The sequence below is a fragment of the Pecten maximus genome, chromosome 13 (genome assembly GCF_902652985.1).
Source record: "Pecten maximus chromosome 13, xPecMax1.1, whole genome shotgun sequence".
Taxonomy (NCBI): Eukaryota; Metazoa; Mollusca; class Bivalvia; order Pectinida; family Pectinidae; genus Pecten; species Pecten maximus.
Genome location: NC_047027.1, coordinates 22,192,683 through 22,208,748, shown reverse-complemented (window position 1 = coordinate 22,208,748; position 16,066 = coordinate 22,192,683). Strand labels below are relative to the sequence as shown.

The 16,066-nt window shown below is 36.0% G+C and overlaps 2 long non-coding RNA genes across 2 annotated transcripts; both read right to left on the bottom strand.

Annotated features, from left to right (window-relative positions):
- Positions 1 to 10,949: 10,949 nt before the first annotated feature.
- LOC117340192 lies at positions 10,950 to 11,919 on the bottom strand. Its single transcript, XR_004535389.1, has 3 exons — positions 11,863 to 11,919; positions 11,514 to 11,582; positions 10,950 to 11,111 (listed from the first exon to the last, which is right to left on the bottom strand). It is a non-coding gene; the product is annotated as an uncharacterized LOC117340192 (long non-coding RNA).
- A 356-nt stretch (positions 11,920 to 12,275) lies between these two features.
- Positions 12,276 to 14,646, bottom strand: LOC117340191. Its single transcript, XR_004535388.1, has 5 exons — positions 14,179 to 14,646; positions 13,682 to 13,784; positions 13,173 to 13,235; positions 12,570 to 12,757; positions 12,276 to 12,341 (listed from the first exon to the last, which is right to left on the bottom strand). It is a non-coding gene; the product is annotated as an uncharacterized LOC117340191 (long non-coding RNA).
- Between the last annotated feature and the right edge of the window lie 1,420 nt (positions 14,647 to 16,066).

The following is a 16,066-nucleotide window of genomic DNA, read 5'->3' as shown; positions in this document are numbered from 1 at the left end:
GTCGTGTTATATCAGAGATTCAGACATGTATGGTCGTGTTATATCAGAGATTCAGACATGTATGGTCGTGTTATACCAGAGATTCAGACATGTATGGTCGTGTTATATCAGAGATTCAGACATGTATGGTCGTGTTATACCAGATATTCAGACATGTATGATTGTGTTATATCAGATATTCAGACATGTATGGTCGTCTTATATCGGAGATTTAGACATGTATGGTCGTGTTATACCAGATATTCAGACACGTATGGTCGTGTTATACCGGAGATTCAGACATGTATGGTCGTGTTATATCAGAGATTCAGACATGTATGGTCGTGTTATATCAGAGATTCAGATATGTATGGTCGTGTTATATCGGAGATTTAGGCATGTATGGTCGTGTTATACCAGATATTCAGACATGTATGATTGTGTTATACCAGACATTCAGACATCTATGGTCGTGTTATACAAGAGATTCAGACATGTATGGTCGTGTTATACCAGATATTCAGACATGTGTGGTCGTGTTATACAAGAGATTCAGTCATGTATGGTCGTGTTATACCAGAGATTCAAACATGTATGGTCGTGTTATATAAGAGATTCAGACATGTATGGTCGTGTTATATTAGAGATTCAGACATGTATGGTCGTGTTATATTGGAGATTCAGACATCTATGGTCATGTTATATCGGAGATTCAGACATGTATGGTCGTGTTATACAAGAGATTCAGACATGTATGGTCGTGTTATATTAGAGATTCAGACATCTATGGTCATGTTATATCAGAGATTCAGACATGTATGGTCGTGTTATACAAGAGATTCAGACATGTATGGTCGTGTTATATTAGAGATTCAGACATCTATGGTCATGTTATATAAGAGATTCAGACATGTATGGTCGTGTTATATTAGAGATTCAGACATGTATGGTCGTGTTATATTGGAGATTCAGACATCTATGGTCATGTTATATCAGAGATTCAGACATGTATGGTCGTGTTATACAAGAGATTCAGACATGTATGGTCGTGTTATACCAGAGATTCAGACATGTATGATTGTGTTATACCAGAGATTCAGACATGTATGGTCGTGTTATACCAGAGATTCAGACATCTATGGTCGTGTTATATCAGAGATTCAGACATGTATGGTCGTGTTATATCAGAGATTCAGACATGTATGGCCGTGTTATATCAGACATTCAGACATGTATGGCCGTGTTATATCAGATATTCAGACATGTATGACTGTTTGTATATTAGAGATTCAGACATGTATGGTCGTGTTATACCAGAGATTCAGACATATATGGCCGTGTTATATCAGAGATTCAGACATATATGGTCGTGTTATATTGGAGATTCAGACATGTATGGTCGTGTCATATCAGAGATTCAATCATGTATGGTCGTGTTATACCAGATATATAGACATGTATGACCGTTTGCATATTAGAGATTCAGACAGGTATGGTCGTGTCATATCAGAGATTCAATCATGTATGGTCGTGTTATACCAGATATTCAGACATGTATGGCCGTGTTATATCAGAGATTCAGACATGTATGGTCGTGTTATACCAGAGATTCAGACATGTATGGTCGTGTTATATCAGATATTCAGACATGTATGGTCGTGTTATACCAGATACTCAGACATGTATGGTCGTGTTATACCAGAGATTCAGACATGTATGGTCGGGTTATACCAGAGATTCAGACATGTATGGTCGTGTTATATCAGAGATTCAGACATGTATGGCCGTGTTATATCAGACATTCAGACATGTATGATTGCGTTATACCAGATATTCAGACATGTATGACCGTTTGTATATTAGAGATTCAGACATGTATGGTCGTGTTATACCAGAGATTCAGACATGTATGGCCGTGTTATATCAGAGATTCAGACATGTATGGTCGTGTTATATTGGAGATTCAGACATGTATGGTCGTGTTATATCAGAGATTCAGACATGTATGGTCGTGTTATATCAGAGATTCAGACATGTATGGTCGTGTCATATCAGAGATTCAATCATGTATGGTCGTGTTATACCAGATATTCAGACATGTATGACCGTTTGTATATTAGAGATTCAGACAGGTATGGTCGTGTCATATCAGAGATTCAATCATGTATGGTCGTGTTATACCAGATATTCAGACATGTATGGCCGTGTTATATCAGAGATTCAGACATGTATGGTCGTGTTATAGCAGAGATTCAGACATGTATGGTCGTGTTATATCAGACATTCAGACATGTATGGTCGTTTTATACCAGAGATTCAGACATGTATGGCCGTGTTATATCAAAGATTCATACATGTATGGCCGTGTTATATCAGAGATTCAGACATGTATGATCGTGTTATACCAGAGATTCAGACATGTATGGTCGTGTTATATCAGACATTCAGACATGTATGATCGTGTTATACCAGAGATTCAGACATGTATGATCGTGTTATACCAGAGATTCAGACATGTATGGTCGTGTTATATCAGACATTCAGACATGTATGATCGTGTTATATCAGACATTCAGACATGTATGGTCGTGTCATATCAGAGATTCAATCATGTATGGTCGTGTTATACCAGATATTCAGACATGTATGGCCGTGTTATATCAGAGATTCAGACATGTATGGTCGTGTTATACCAGAGATTCAGACATGTATGGTCGTGTTATATCAGATATTCAGACATGTATATTCGTGTTATACCAGATATTCAGACATGTATGGTCGTGTTATACCAGAGATTCAGACATGTATGGTCGGGTTATACCAGAGATTCAGACATGTATGGTCGTGTTATACCAGAGATTCAGACATGTATGGTCGTGTTATATCAGAGATTCGGACATGTATGGCCGTGTTATATCAGACATTCAGACATGTATGATTGCGTTATACCAGATATTCAGACATGTATGACCGTTTGTATATTAGAAATTCAGACATGTATGGTCGTGTTATACCAGAGATTCAGACATGTATGGCCGTGTTATATCAGAGATTCAGACATGTATGGTCGTGTTATATTGGAGATTCAGACATGTATGGTCGTGTTATATCAGAGATTCAGACATGTATGGTCGTGTTATATCAGAGATTCAGACATGTATGGTCGTGTCATATCAGAGATTCAATCATGTATGGTCGTGTTATACCAGATATTCAGACATGTATGACCGTTTGTATATTAGAGATTCAGACAGGTATGGTCGTGTCATATCAGAGATTCAATCATGTATGGTCGTGTTATACCAGATATTCAGACATGTATGGCCGTGTTATATCAGAGATTCAGACATGTATGGTCGTGTTATATTGGAGATTCAGACATGTATGGTCGTGTTATATCAGACATTCAGACATGTATGGTCGTTTTATACCAGAGATTCAGACATGTATGGCCGTGTTATATCAAAGATTCATACATGTATGGCCGTGTTATATCAGAGATTCAGACATGTATGATTGTGTTATATCAGAGATTCAGACATGTATGGCCGTGTTATATCAAAGATTCATACATGTATGGCCGTGTTATATCAGAGATTCAGACATGTATGATTGTGTTATATCAGAGATTCAGACATGTATGGTCGTGTTATATCAGAGATTCAGACATGTATGGCCGTGTTATATCAAAGATTCAGACATATATGATCGTGTTATATCAGATATTCAGACATGTATGGCCGTGTTATATCTGAGATTCAGACATGTATGGCCGTGTTATATCAAAGATTCAGACATATATGATCGTGTTATATCAGATATTCAGACATGTATGAAGGTGTTATACCAGAGATTCAGACATGGATGGTCGTGTTATATCAGAGATTCAGACATGTATGGCCGTGTTATATTAGAGATTCAGACATGTATGAAGGTGTTATACCAGAGATTCAGACATGTATGGTCGTGTTATATCAGAGATTCAGACATGTATGGTCGTGTTATATCAGAGATTCAGACATGTATGGTCGTGTTATATCAGAGATTCAGACATGAATGAAAGAACAATTGACTCCGATTGGCAGGGACGTTGGTTTGTTTTCGACGGAAGTCGATTTGATCCAGGAGTAGATGCGGGCGCAACAATAATGTGAATCTTGAACTCTGTATGGTAATGTTCTGAGGTAACATCACCATGACCTCTGTATGGTAATGTTCTGAAGTGAACCTAACCTTGACCTCTGTATGGTAATGTTCTGAAGTGAACCTAACCTTGACCTCTGTATAGTAATGTTCTGAGGTAACCTGACCATGACCTCTGTATGGTAATGTTCTGAGATAACATCACCATCACCTCTGTATGGTAATGTTCTGAGGTAACATCACCACGACCTCTGTATGGTAATGTTATGAGGTAACCTCACCTTGACCTCTGTATGGTAATGTTCTGAAGTGAACTTCACCTTGACCTCTGTATGGTTATGTTCTGAGGCAACCTAACCATGACCTCTGTATGGTAATGTTCTGAGGTGAACCTCACCATGACCTCTGTATGGTAATGTTCTGAGGTAACCTCAACTTGACCTCTGTATGGTAATCTTCTGAGGTAACCTAACCATGACCTCTGTATGGTAATGTTCTGAAGTGAACCTCACTTTCACCTCTGTATGGTAATGTTCTGAGGCAACCTCACCATGACCTCTGTATGGTAATGTTCTGAAGTGAACCTAACCTTGACCTCTGTATAGTAATGTTCTGAGGTAACATCACCATGACCTCTGTATGGTAATGTTCTGAAGTGAACCTAACCTTGACCTCTGTATGGTAATGTTCTGAGGTAGCCTCACCTTGACCTCTGTATGGTAATGTTCTGAGGTAACATCACCATGACCTCTGTATGGTAATGTTCTGAGGTTACCTAACCATGACCTCTGTATGATAATGCTCTGAGGTGACGTCGCCATGACCTCTGTATAGTAATGTTCTGAGGTAACCTAACTATGACCTCTGTATGGTAATGTTCTGAGGTAACGTCACCATGACCTCTGTATGGTAATGTTCTGAGGTAACCTCACCTTGACCTCTGTATGGTAATGTTCTGAGGTGAACCTCAACATGACCTCTGTATGGTAATGTTCTGAAGCAACCTCACCATGACCTATGTATTGTAATATTCTGAAGTGAACCTCACCATGACCTCTGTATGATAATGTTCTGAGGTAACCTCAACTTGACCTCTGTATGGTAATGTTCTGAGGTAACCTCACCTTGACCTCTGTATGGTAATGTTCTGAGGTGAACCTCAACATGACCTCTGTATGGTAATGTTCTGAAGCAACCTCACCATGACCTATGTATTGTAATATTCTGAAGTGAACCTCACCATGACCTCTGTATGATAATGTTCTGAGGTAACCTCAACTTGACCTCTGTATGGTAATGTTCTGAGGTAACCTCACCTTGACCTCTGTATGGTAATGTTCTGAGGTAACCTAACCATGACCTCTGTATGGTAATGTTCTGAAGTGAACCTCACCTTGACCTCTGTATGGTAATGTTCTGAGGTGAACCTCACCATGACCTCTGTATGGTAATGTTCTGAGGTAACCTCACCTTGACCTCTGTATGGTAATGTTCTGAGGCAACCTCACCATGACCTCTGTATGGTAATGTTCTGAGGTAACCTCACCTTGACCTCTGTATGGTATAGTTCTGAGGTGAATCTCACCTTGACCTCTGTATGGTAATGTTCTGAGGTGAACCTCACCTTGACCTCTGTATGGTAATGTTCTGAGGCAACCTCACCATGACCTCTGTATGGTAATGTTCTGAGGTGAACCTCACCATGACCTCTGTATGGTAATGTTCTGAGCTGAACCTCACCTTGACCTCTGTATGGTAATGTTCTGAGGTGAACCCCACCTTGACCTCTGTATGATAATGCTCTGAGGTAACCTCACCATGACCTCTCATTATAGTGTTGTGTGCTTAATATTAAACTCCAAATCAGCTTGGTTATGTTCTGAATAAATGTATACCTTTGACCTTGACCTCTGGTAATATTTTACTTAATGATTAAATTTTGCTTTTGCTTTGGTGTAAAGCAGATCTTCCAACTCCATCTTATAACAATGACACAAATAAGATATGTTTAAACAAACCTCTCTCTCCCTTTTCGCCCTTTATTCCCGGAAAACCATCCATTCCCAGTGTGCCATCCAAACCCGGTGGGCCAGGTGGCCCAATGTCTCCTGGCAATCCCCTCCGGTTGGTACACTTCAGTGCGCATGCCTCGTCCTCATCTTTGCCACACTTTACACATGTGACTACCAACAAAATGGCGGCTACAGAAAAACCAAGTTACTTGCATTGAATCTGTAAGTAAACAAAATAACAAAAATACTCTAGGTATGGGAAGGACAATAGAGTAGTCAAGGAAGAATAGGTTAACGTGTACCGAATCTCGTGATGTATTGAACATGGAATAAGCAATTAAAAAGAAAATATTTTCAGATTGATGAAAAAATATGCAAATAAGAATGTATAGTTCAATTGCGCCAATGATGTATTGATTGAATGACGTACATGTATCACAGATAAGACAACTACATTGTACCTGCCCCAGTTACCTCCCTTGCGGACGCTAAACAGAGGATCGGTAAAACTGGTACCCTCCTCAGTTACTTCCCTTGTGGACGAGTGCAGAGAATTTATTGAACAGAGTATTCAGCCAAAAATACCAAAGAAGGAGACAGCGTGACCGCCAAAACAAAGCTAGCTACGCATACAAATATATATAAAAAAAAATCCCACTCGGCAAAATATATTATTAACAAAGGTGAAGAAAAAAAAGGTGGTCTGTCAGCCATATTTTTCTCATATCACTCTTAAAATAAAACGTGCATAATCCATGATCAAAGGAAAACCATCGTAATATGTGATAAAGTAACCCGGTACTTCTCCAGGCGGTAAGATAGATTGTTTAGTAACGGATGGACGGTACCAGTACAAACCATTACAAAAATGAAAGTAATGTTTTCGAGTTTCAATACGGATCGTTGTGGTGTTGATATAAATAGCGATAACAATAAGAAAACTTGATTTGATCAAGATCAAAACACGGGATTTCCAACAAGAAAATGATCGCTGACATGTTCTCGTTCTGACGAACGCTTGTGTACGTTTTACCTACGATTTCTCTTCGTTTTGCAAGCATCTTTAAAATAACGTTTTCTTTCACATACGATGAAAATAAACCGTTTTAAAAGAATTTGAATTTTTAAATTTTGTATCATTTGACCTCCGTGAATCGTGTATCTCGTACCTTGTATCATGTTTACTGTACCTTGTATCTCGTACCTTGTATCGTGTTAACTGTACCTGTATCTCGTACCTTGTATCGTGTTAACTGTACCTTTATCTCGTACCTTGTATCGTGTTAACTGTACCTGTAACTCGTACCTTGTATGGTGTTTACTGTACCTTTATCTCGTACCTTGTATCGTGTTAACTGTACCTGTATCTCGTACCTTGTATCGTGTTTACTGTACCTGTATATCGTACCTTGTATCGTGTTAACTGTACCTGTATCTTGTACCTTGTATCGTGTTTACTGTACCTGTATCTCGTACCTTGTATCGTGTTTACTGTACCTGTATCTCGTACCTTGTATCGTGTTTACTGTACCTGTATCTCGTACCTTGTATCGTGTTAACTGTACCTGTATCTCGTACCTTGCATCGGGTTTACTAAACCGTGAATCGTGTATCTCGTACCTTGTATCGTGTTCACTGTACATTGAATCGTTTATCTCGTACCTTGTATCGTGTTAACTGTACCCTGTATCTCGTACCTTGTATCGTGTTAACTGTACCTGTATCTTGTACCTTGTATCGTGTTTACTGTACCTGTATCTCGTACCTTGTATCGTGTTTACTGTACCTGTATCTCGTACCTTGTATCGTGTTTACTGTACCTGTATATCGTACCTTGTATCGTGTTAACTGTACCTGTATCTCGTACCTTGCATCGGGTTTACTAAACCGTGAATCGTGTATCTCGTACCTTGTATCGTGTTTACTGTACATTGAATCGTTTATCTCGTACCTTGTATCGTGTTAACTGTACCCTGTATCTCGTACCTTGTATCGTGTTTACTAAACCGTGAATCGTGTATCTCGTACCTTGTATCGCGTTAACTGTACTGTGAATTGTGTATCTCGTACCTTGTTTCGTGTTTACTGTATTGTAAATCCCGTTCCATGTACATGTATCTTGTATCCCGTATTGTATCCAGTAACATTTATCATCAATCCCGTACCGTTTATCGTGTATTGCATAGTGTGTATACCGTATCTGGTACCTTGTATCGTGTTTACTGAGCCATGAATCGTGTATCTCGTACCTTGTATCGTGATCGTGTTTATTATACCGTGTATCGTGTTTACTTAACCGTATATCGTGTATCCCGTACAACGTATTGTGTATCCCGTAACGTGTAGTGTGTATACTGTACCGTGTATCTCGTATCAAGTATCGTGTATACCGTGCAGTGTATCGTGTATCTAGTGACATGTATCATGCATACCGTACCGTGTATCTCGTACCAAGTACCTTGTATCTCGTACCAAGTATTGTGTATACCGTTCCGTGTTTCGTGTGTACTGTACCGTATATAATGTATCCCGTACAAGTATCGTGAATCCTGTACCGTGTATTGTCTATACCTTATCTTGCATCATGTATACCATTGCGTTATATTCATTTTTTTTTTTTTTTTTTTTGATGATTTGACCTTGAAACGTTGCATATATCTTCATAAGAGCATTTTCCTCTATAGATGATCAAAATAAACAGATTTTAAAAGAATGTAAAATTTTCGATTTTTGGTAATTTGACCTCAGTGACGAAGGTCAAGGTCAATGAAAAGCACTCAAGTTTGTAGCCCTTTGTACAAGCTGTCACTATGCCAAATATCAAATCTGTATGTGTAAAGATATCGGAGTAAACGGAAATTAAGTGCATTTTTGGACAAATTTGAATTTTGGCGGGAAAACGAACATTGTTCAAAGTGCCATTTCTACGCAATTTTTTATCGCACGACCATAAAACTTGCACAGTTCCTCTTCATTGATCATGCACTTCAAAATAAACTTAAAAAATCAACGCAATTTTGTTTTTGAATTTTTGACCTTGATTTGACCTCATGCTTAGATCTTGACCTTGACATATTTTCTGATAACATGTTACACTTGACCTTGACATATTTTCTGATAACATGTTACAGAGAAAAGTTAGCCCTGATCATAACCTACAAGATGCACCGATTGTTCAAGGAAAAAACGAACAAAGAAAGAACATGATTCGAAAGAATTTTTTAAAATTTTACTTTTTTTTTTCTTTTTTTTTACCTTGAATGAAGGTCAATGTCAATCATAAGTGATAATTTTTGTAGCCATTCTTAAATGCTATTGTTGTGCCAAAAATCAAGTCTGTAGGTGTATAGATGACGGAGGAGAAGCATTTTAAGTGCGTTTTTGCCTGATTTTTGAATTTTGGCGGGAACAACTTTGGAAATTTTCAAAGTGCCATATCTCCGTCATTTTTCATCCGATCACGAAAATTTTATCACACTCCAACTCAGTCGTTCATGCTCTTTTATATACCATGGTAGACTTTACTCGATTAGAGAATTTTATTTTTGACCTTACTTTCAACCATAGCGTGGTCATGACCTTGACACTTTTTCTGATAACATGGCATGGGAAAAAGTTAGCCCCGACAACGATCTACATGACACACTGAGCGTGCATGAAATAGAACAATCTTGTATGAAGTTATGGTCGTTCAAACAAAAATCTGTATTTTGACCTGCGACCTTGACCTTTGAAATTATGATCACCAAAATGTTAAGGTGAACTGCAGTTCCCATATCTCTATCATATACTAAAATGTGATCGTTCTATCTGTGTTCGTTTTTTAATGAAAGTGTTTACATGAGGTGTTAAGAATAATTAAATAAGTATTTATATAATAATCCGAATTTTTATGTTAATAACCGTAGCGACTAAACAACAACTGTTCTGAATACGTTTTGAAAAAACTAGATGATCTGACCACACGGGAACATTGTACGATGCTTACTTGCCGAAATATACGCAATTTAATTCCAATCCAAACCGCCTGACAGCTTCAGGTCGCCATCTTTGTTCAAATCAAAGCATCTGTGCGTTTGAAACAGTAAGTACTGCAAAGCTTCTAAATGATATTGTGATCATAAATTTTAGGATTATCAAATAAACGAAAAGAGAATTTTAAATCATTTTAATTTTGATTGGTTAAGATTTAGGTGAGCAAATTGAAATAATTATTTACAAAGGGAATTTAATTTTCTACTCAAAACTGATAACTTTTCTTTTATTTAGATAATCTTTATTTCTTTCATTTCATTTCATTTTAAAAGGAAAATTAGATTCCTATATATATTCGCGGGAAATGAATTTGATGACGTAACCGGAAGCGCATGCTTTCAGAACGTGACCCGGAAGATATGTTCACCTGTAAACGACAGAAACTTGACGATAATAAAAATAGAAGATTATCGAATATGACTGGATTTTTTCGGTATTTGTTGAGACACCAATGTGCTAGAATACAACGAAAGGTAACACTTATTTAATTCATAGCTATCGTATCAAATAAAACGAACAGTCATTGCGAAATAGCAGTGTCCGCTTGCTGAGCTAGACCTACTTTCGTTTTACAGTTTACGCACAAAATTATTTAAATACTTCATCTTCACAACCATTGTATATATAAATGCTTGTCCGCGACATTGTTCTATGTAGGAATATTTGTAGTTCTGTACAGTACAGTGTAATTACTTTTTTTTAATTGACTGGTCTGGTAATTAAGGGTCATCTATATAGCAAAATAATGTTGAATTTTAAAAAAGAACAAACATCAACATTTTTGGACAAAACTTGTCATGTAATATACCAAAATGTTTGTCTTGACATGTAGTTTCTCAATATCTTCAATAAATTGCTGTAGATGCCAACAGTTTCTTCTTATAAGTTACTTTGTGATAAGATGTGGCAGGGAATAATTTTAAGTCACAAAAATGGCCAAACCTGAAAAATAACAAGGCAAACATAAACTATAGGTAATTTGTAAGAGAATAGGAGCAATGTATCAACCAAAATCACTACATCACATGGTGATTTTCTGGCGTGTTTATGAGGTAATTCTCATGCCATGAGGCCATTTTATTAATTGCTAAGGGGAATAACTCCCACATATTTTAGTGGAACTACTTTTAATCAGAATTGTATGGAAGCCCATATATAACCATCATTTATCATAAGGGACATGAAATCAGTTGATACTTAGGGTTAATTGTTGGAGTACTAATAGTAAAACATCATACATGTTTCTTGAGTATTAACACCTATACAACCACAGAAGGTTTTTTTTAACATTTAAAATAAATTTAATTGATGTAGAACAGTACAATTAAAAAAATTGGTCCTGACCTAGGTATTACTCCTCAAAGTGAGAATTCATGGAATCTGCATTACATTACTGCTAGCTCAACAGTGTACCTGCAAAAAATAGAAAAACTCTTGAACCCATATTAAAACTACCAAATATTATCAAATTTCAACGATATCCCTTCCTAACCTCATACAAGACTTCAAATAGACTTCAATGTAGAATTAAGTTTTATATCATTGTTTTTCTTTCAGAAGTAGCATTCAAAAATAATTTTGTTACAACTTCAACCGATATCGAGTAAAGCAGCATGCCCTTGACTTAAGTAGTACATGTATGGGGCCAATACTATAATATATCAACATGTGTCTTACACAACAGAAAACTAACCTCTTGATGGGCATGCTTCATATGAGCTTGCTAAACATCTCTGTTGAATGTAATGTAACATAATTCTGAAAAAGAGCAATAGTATGTTACCATTTAAAACATAAATCTATCTGAATTACAAATGTACACTTCTTTAGCAGTATTTATATATATATATATAACTTTCTAAAAACTACTCTCATGATTTATATCAGTTTTAACAGTTTAATTTACAATATATTTTAAATGCAGCTATTGTACTTTATGATGCAATCCATTTGAATAAAGAATGTTAATTTATTCACCTGTGTAAGTTTCGTTTATTGTATGTTTGTAACTTCAATATCAGTTATACTGATAAACCTCTTATATATAAGACTTTTACCTGTATATCTGACCAGATTACAAGTACAATTGTTTACCTTAGTACCTACCTGTATAACTGAATGAGTTGACAGGTTTAGTAGCCTTCTTCACCACCTCCATCATGTCTGTCTTCACTGTAATAGTACATTTTACATAATGATTTTTGTTTTTATCTCGCACATCTCAAAAGCTGCCATTTCATAATGTATATACAATGATACCAACACGATAAGCTATTATAAATTTCAACAGAATAGAAGTTTTTAAGTTTTATCACTTTATAGAGATTCACATTAACTTCCATGATGTCACATTCACTCTGAAGGAATTATTTCCTAAATATAAAACTGTCATGTTTTTACCTTCATGCCTGCCATTGCCTGGTATTACGTATTTACACAATTGATTGGCTAGCTCAGCCTGGTCTGTGTTACTTCATTTTAAAGTTCATCCAGATTCTTGTCCTCCTCTATAAGCAGACTCTCTTCCTTCTCCTATCCTTTGTTTTTCCGTTCCTCACGTAGCCATTGATTTGTTTGCCCCTTGTAGCCTAACAATATAGAATTACATGTATAATGACATTGGTAACTATTTTAACATAACAATGCTTAAGCATCTTCATTCGCTCAGAATCAAAACCTTTACTCCATTCACAACAGAATATTTCACTATAAGATTAAGTTTCATCGCTATGCCACAGCTAAATAAACTTTCCTTTAATTAATGAAGTTACACAACTTTTAATTTACCATAACAAAGCATACAGGTTTACAGATTAAATCTTTGCTAAGGACCTTTCCTTAAATTCTGTCATGATTTTACCTGGAACATATTTTAGGGTAGCAAATTCATTCAGTTGATGAAAATGGGGCTTCAAATTTTAAAATTGAGAATAGTATCCATGTCAGGATAGTATTACAATATCATTAATACGGGTGTTACCTTTGTATCTGTTTGGACATTACCTTTTCTCTTTAAAGGTAGATATTGGTAGTTGATAGCATCTCTCAAATGTCCTCTCTCTGGTCCTAAAATAGGAAACATGTCACGATCAAAACAAACATATCCCCTGTAATAATTAATGTAATAATGACCTATATAGAAGTTGTTCTGTTTAAACTGATTACTTTACAAAGTTTTTATTTATAACTATCCTTACAAAATCACTTGCACAGTGTCAAGTAAAAGTGACCTCATATTAAATACAGGCATGTGAAATAATTCTATCAACAGATTTTGTCTTTTTTTGTATTTTAATCTTTTGTTTTAAGATATATTTAATTAAGCTAAGACTTTTCTTCTTTCTTAAGAAAATATGAATTCCCAAACAATAATTAATCAAATTAATGCAACAATTTATCATTTTGAAAGCTGAATTTCAAACAACTTCTTAAACAGTGTCCACACTATGTATAGTTTGGTTGATAAAGATTATACTAAAACTTGAAAACTGATATTATAACAATTTTCATACCCAATAAAAGCATCCACAGGTTCTTACAAGCCAGGCTATGTCTGTTTTCTTGGTAAACCGGTACCATACTCTTGTATTTCAGCACTTGGTTAATCCTTGTCAACTGCAAAAGGAACAAAAAAATCAGATAAGATTGTTCACCATTATAAAAGGTATATGTTCAGGATTAATAAGACTAGGTTAATTCAATGTTTAGATTTATATAAAATGCAACATTTTTGGTTCCATTACAATCATTTGCTGCTAAATGTTTACGTCCAACCAATAAATTTCTGGTTGCAAAAAATGCATAGTAATCTGTGCAGATAAATTTGTCACAGTGAGTGTAGCCTATCACAACATATGGTGTATATGGACTAAATTGCTCTCCTGACAAACATGAAATACATTTACCTTGGATTACAATATTCAATACTGCAATTTGCAGCTGAATTTACAACAATCATTACATACTTATCAAAAATAAGTATAACTTACCGAGAATAAGTATAACTTACCAAGATGGTGTATTATATCCTTTCAATGACAGTGGTGAATGAAGTTGGATCCATATGGTGTGGTGGAAGTGAAACCAAGGTTGCAAGTTTTTTTTTTTCAAGAATACAAGGATGAGTTCTTGGGTGTATATGTATATATCCTACATGATCAAATACACTCAAACCAGTGCAACTATTTTCCAAGCATCCTCTTCGTAGATGATGAGAAAGTCACTCATTATTACCATGGACATCATATACATTGTAGTGCACTTTCAGGTTAATAAGTTGTAAAAGTTGCAATGATTTAAAACTGACAAAGCGAAAGTCCTCAAACCATCAACATGAATCATGGGTGAGAATCCAGTCCCTAATGATTTACTATTACTGTATCTATTCACAAGCCAAACTGATCATGAACAAGCTGTTGTTATGTTCACACATCAATGAATTTGAGAGATGAAGATCTGTAATCTTGCAGGAGACCTTTTACACACCAAGGATCTTGTTCACCATCGCACAACACTTCATACTCAGTTGTTGGAGCTCCATCGTTCCAGACAATGTACCAGTTACAGTTCCGAAGTACCATTTTTTGCTTTTGGTTTGATCTTCCCGTTGATGACTGATACGCCGTCCAACAAATTTGGTTCTAGGAATGCGTTTACTTCTGAAAAACAAAAGAAAATTGTTCTGGATATAGACATTTAACTTTAAAATAACCATAAGAAATACCATATTCATATAAACCCAATTCTGTCAAACAAAGATTTCAAAACATGTGAAATATCATTTCAACAACATGATTTTACACTTACGGTACTTCTAATGAAATTTATATATAATGCTTGTGGGATATCAAATTAGAAAAGTTTCTAACAAAATGTATGTTTTTAAAACTTCATATATATGTAACCACAGCTCATATTTCTGAGAATATAAGTTTATGAACACCGAAATTATCGGACAGAAGCAAATTTTCACAAGGATATTATGTTGTTTCTCTACAGAGCTTTATTAAGACATAAATAGTAACAATATATATGGATTTTTTATGATATATATGACATATATGTCCTATTACATGGTAAAACAGATCATTTATAAAAAAAAATACCTGTTGTTACAAAGTGATGAACTTGGTAAGGACCCAGTACTTGTAGGAATAGATTTTTCCTTGGCTTTATCTGTCACCTTGGAAGTTTTAGAGGACTTTCGTCTACAGGATGCATTCACTTCATCATTTGACATGGTTTGCTCACATTCTCGGGCTGTGAACTTCCTTTTTGTGAACTGCAATTAGACAGAAATTAACAATATTTCAATAAGGATGCCTCATTTAAAATGCATGTTATAACATAATTAAACTTGTGAATAAGAGGCCCAATGAGCCTGTATCACTCATCTGCTTCAAATGTAACTTTGAAATTGATCTACCTAGGTCATGTATGCTGATGCTAACCTTATAACCACCTGAGGAAAATATAAGAATATTCTAACTTTATTTGTTGAAATAAATTGTGTAGCCCTTCACTCCAGATTACTGCTCACCCAATATCAGGTCTCTGAACCACTCTGTAATTGACAACAAATTATTTAAAAGAGAATTTGATGCCTGACAGATAACGATGGATGGCGGACACCACCCCATGACATAAGCTCACTTGCCCAAATGGCAGGTGAGAAAATAATTGAAATATTGGAAGCTTACCCAAATGCCTGGCTCTCTTATTCCAGTGATAGTATTGTTTCTAGGTGAGGCTAACTCGGGCAATAATGCTTTGAAGTAAAAAGCATGTAGTTTTGGTAGCATATTGTCGGTCCATAGTGTATGATCTGTGTGTATGCGTTCTATATGAATTTGATAAGGATTTGTGGTCCTAACAACAAAGTCTGCCCATGGTAATCC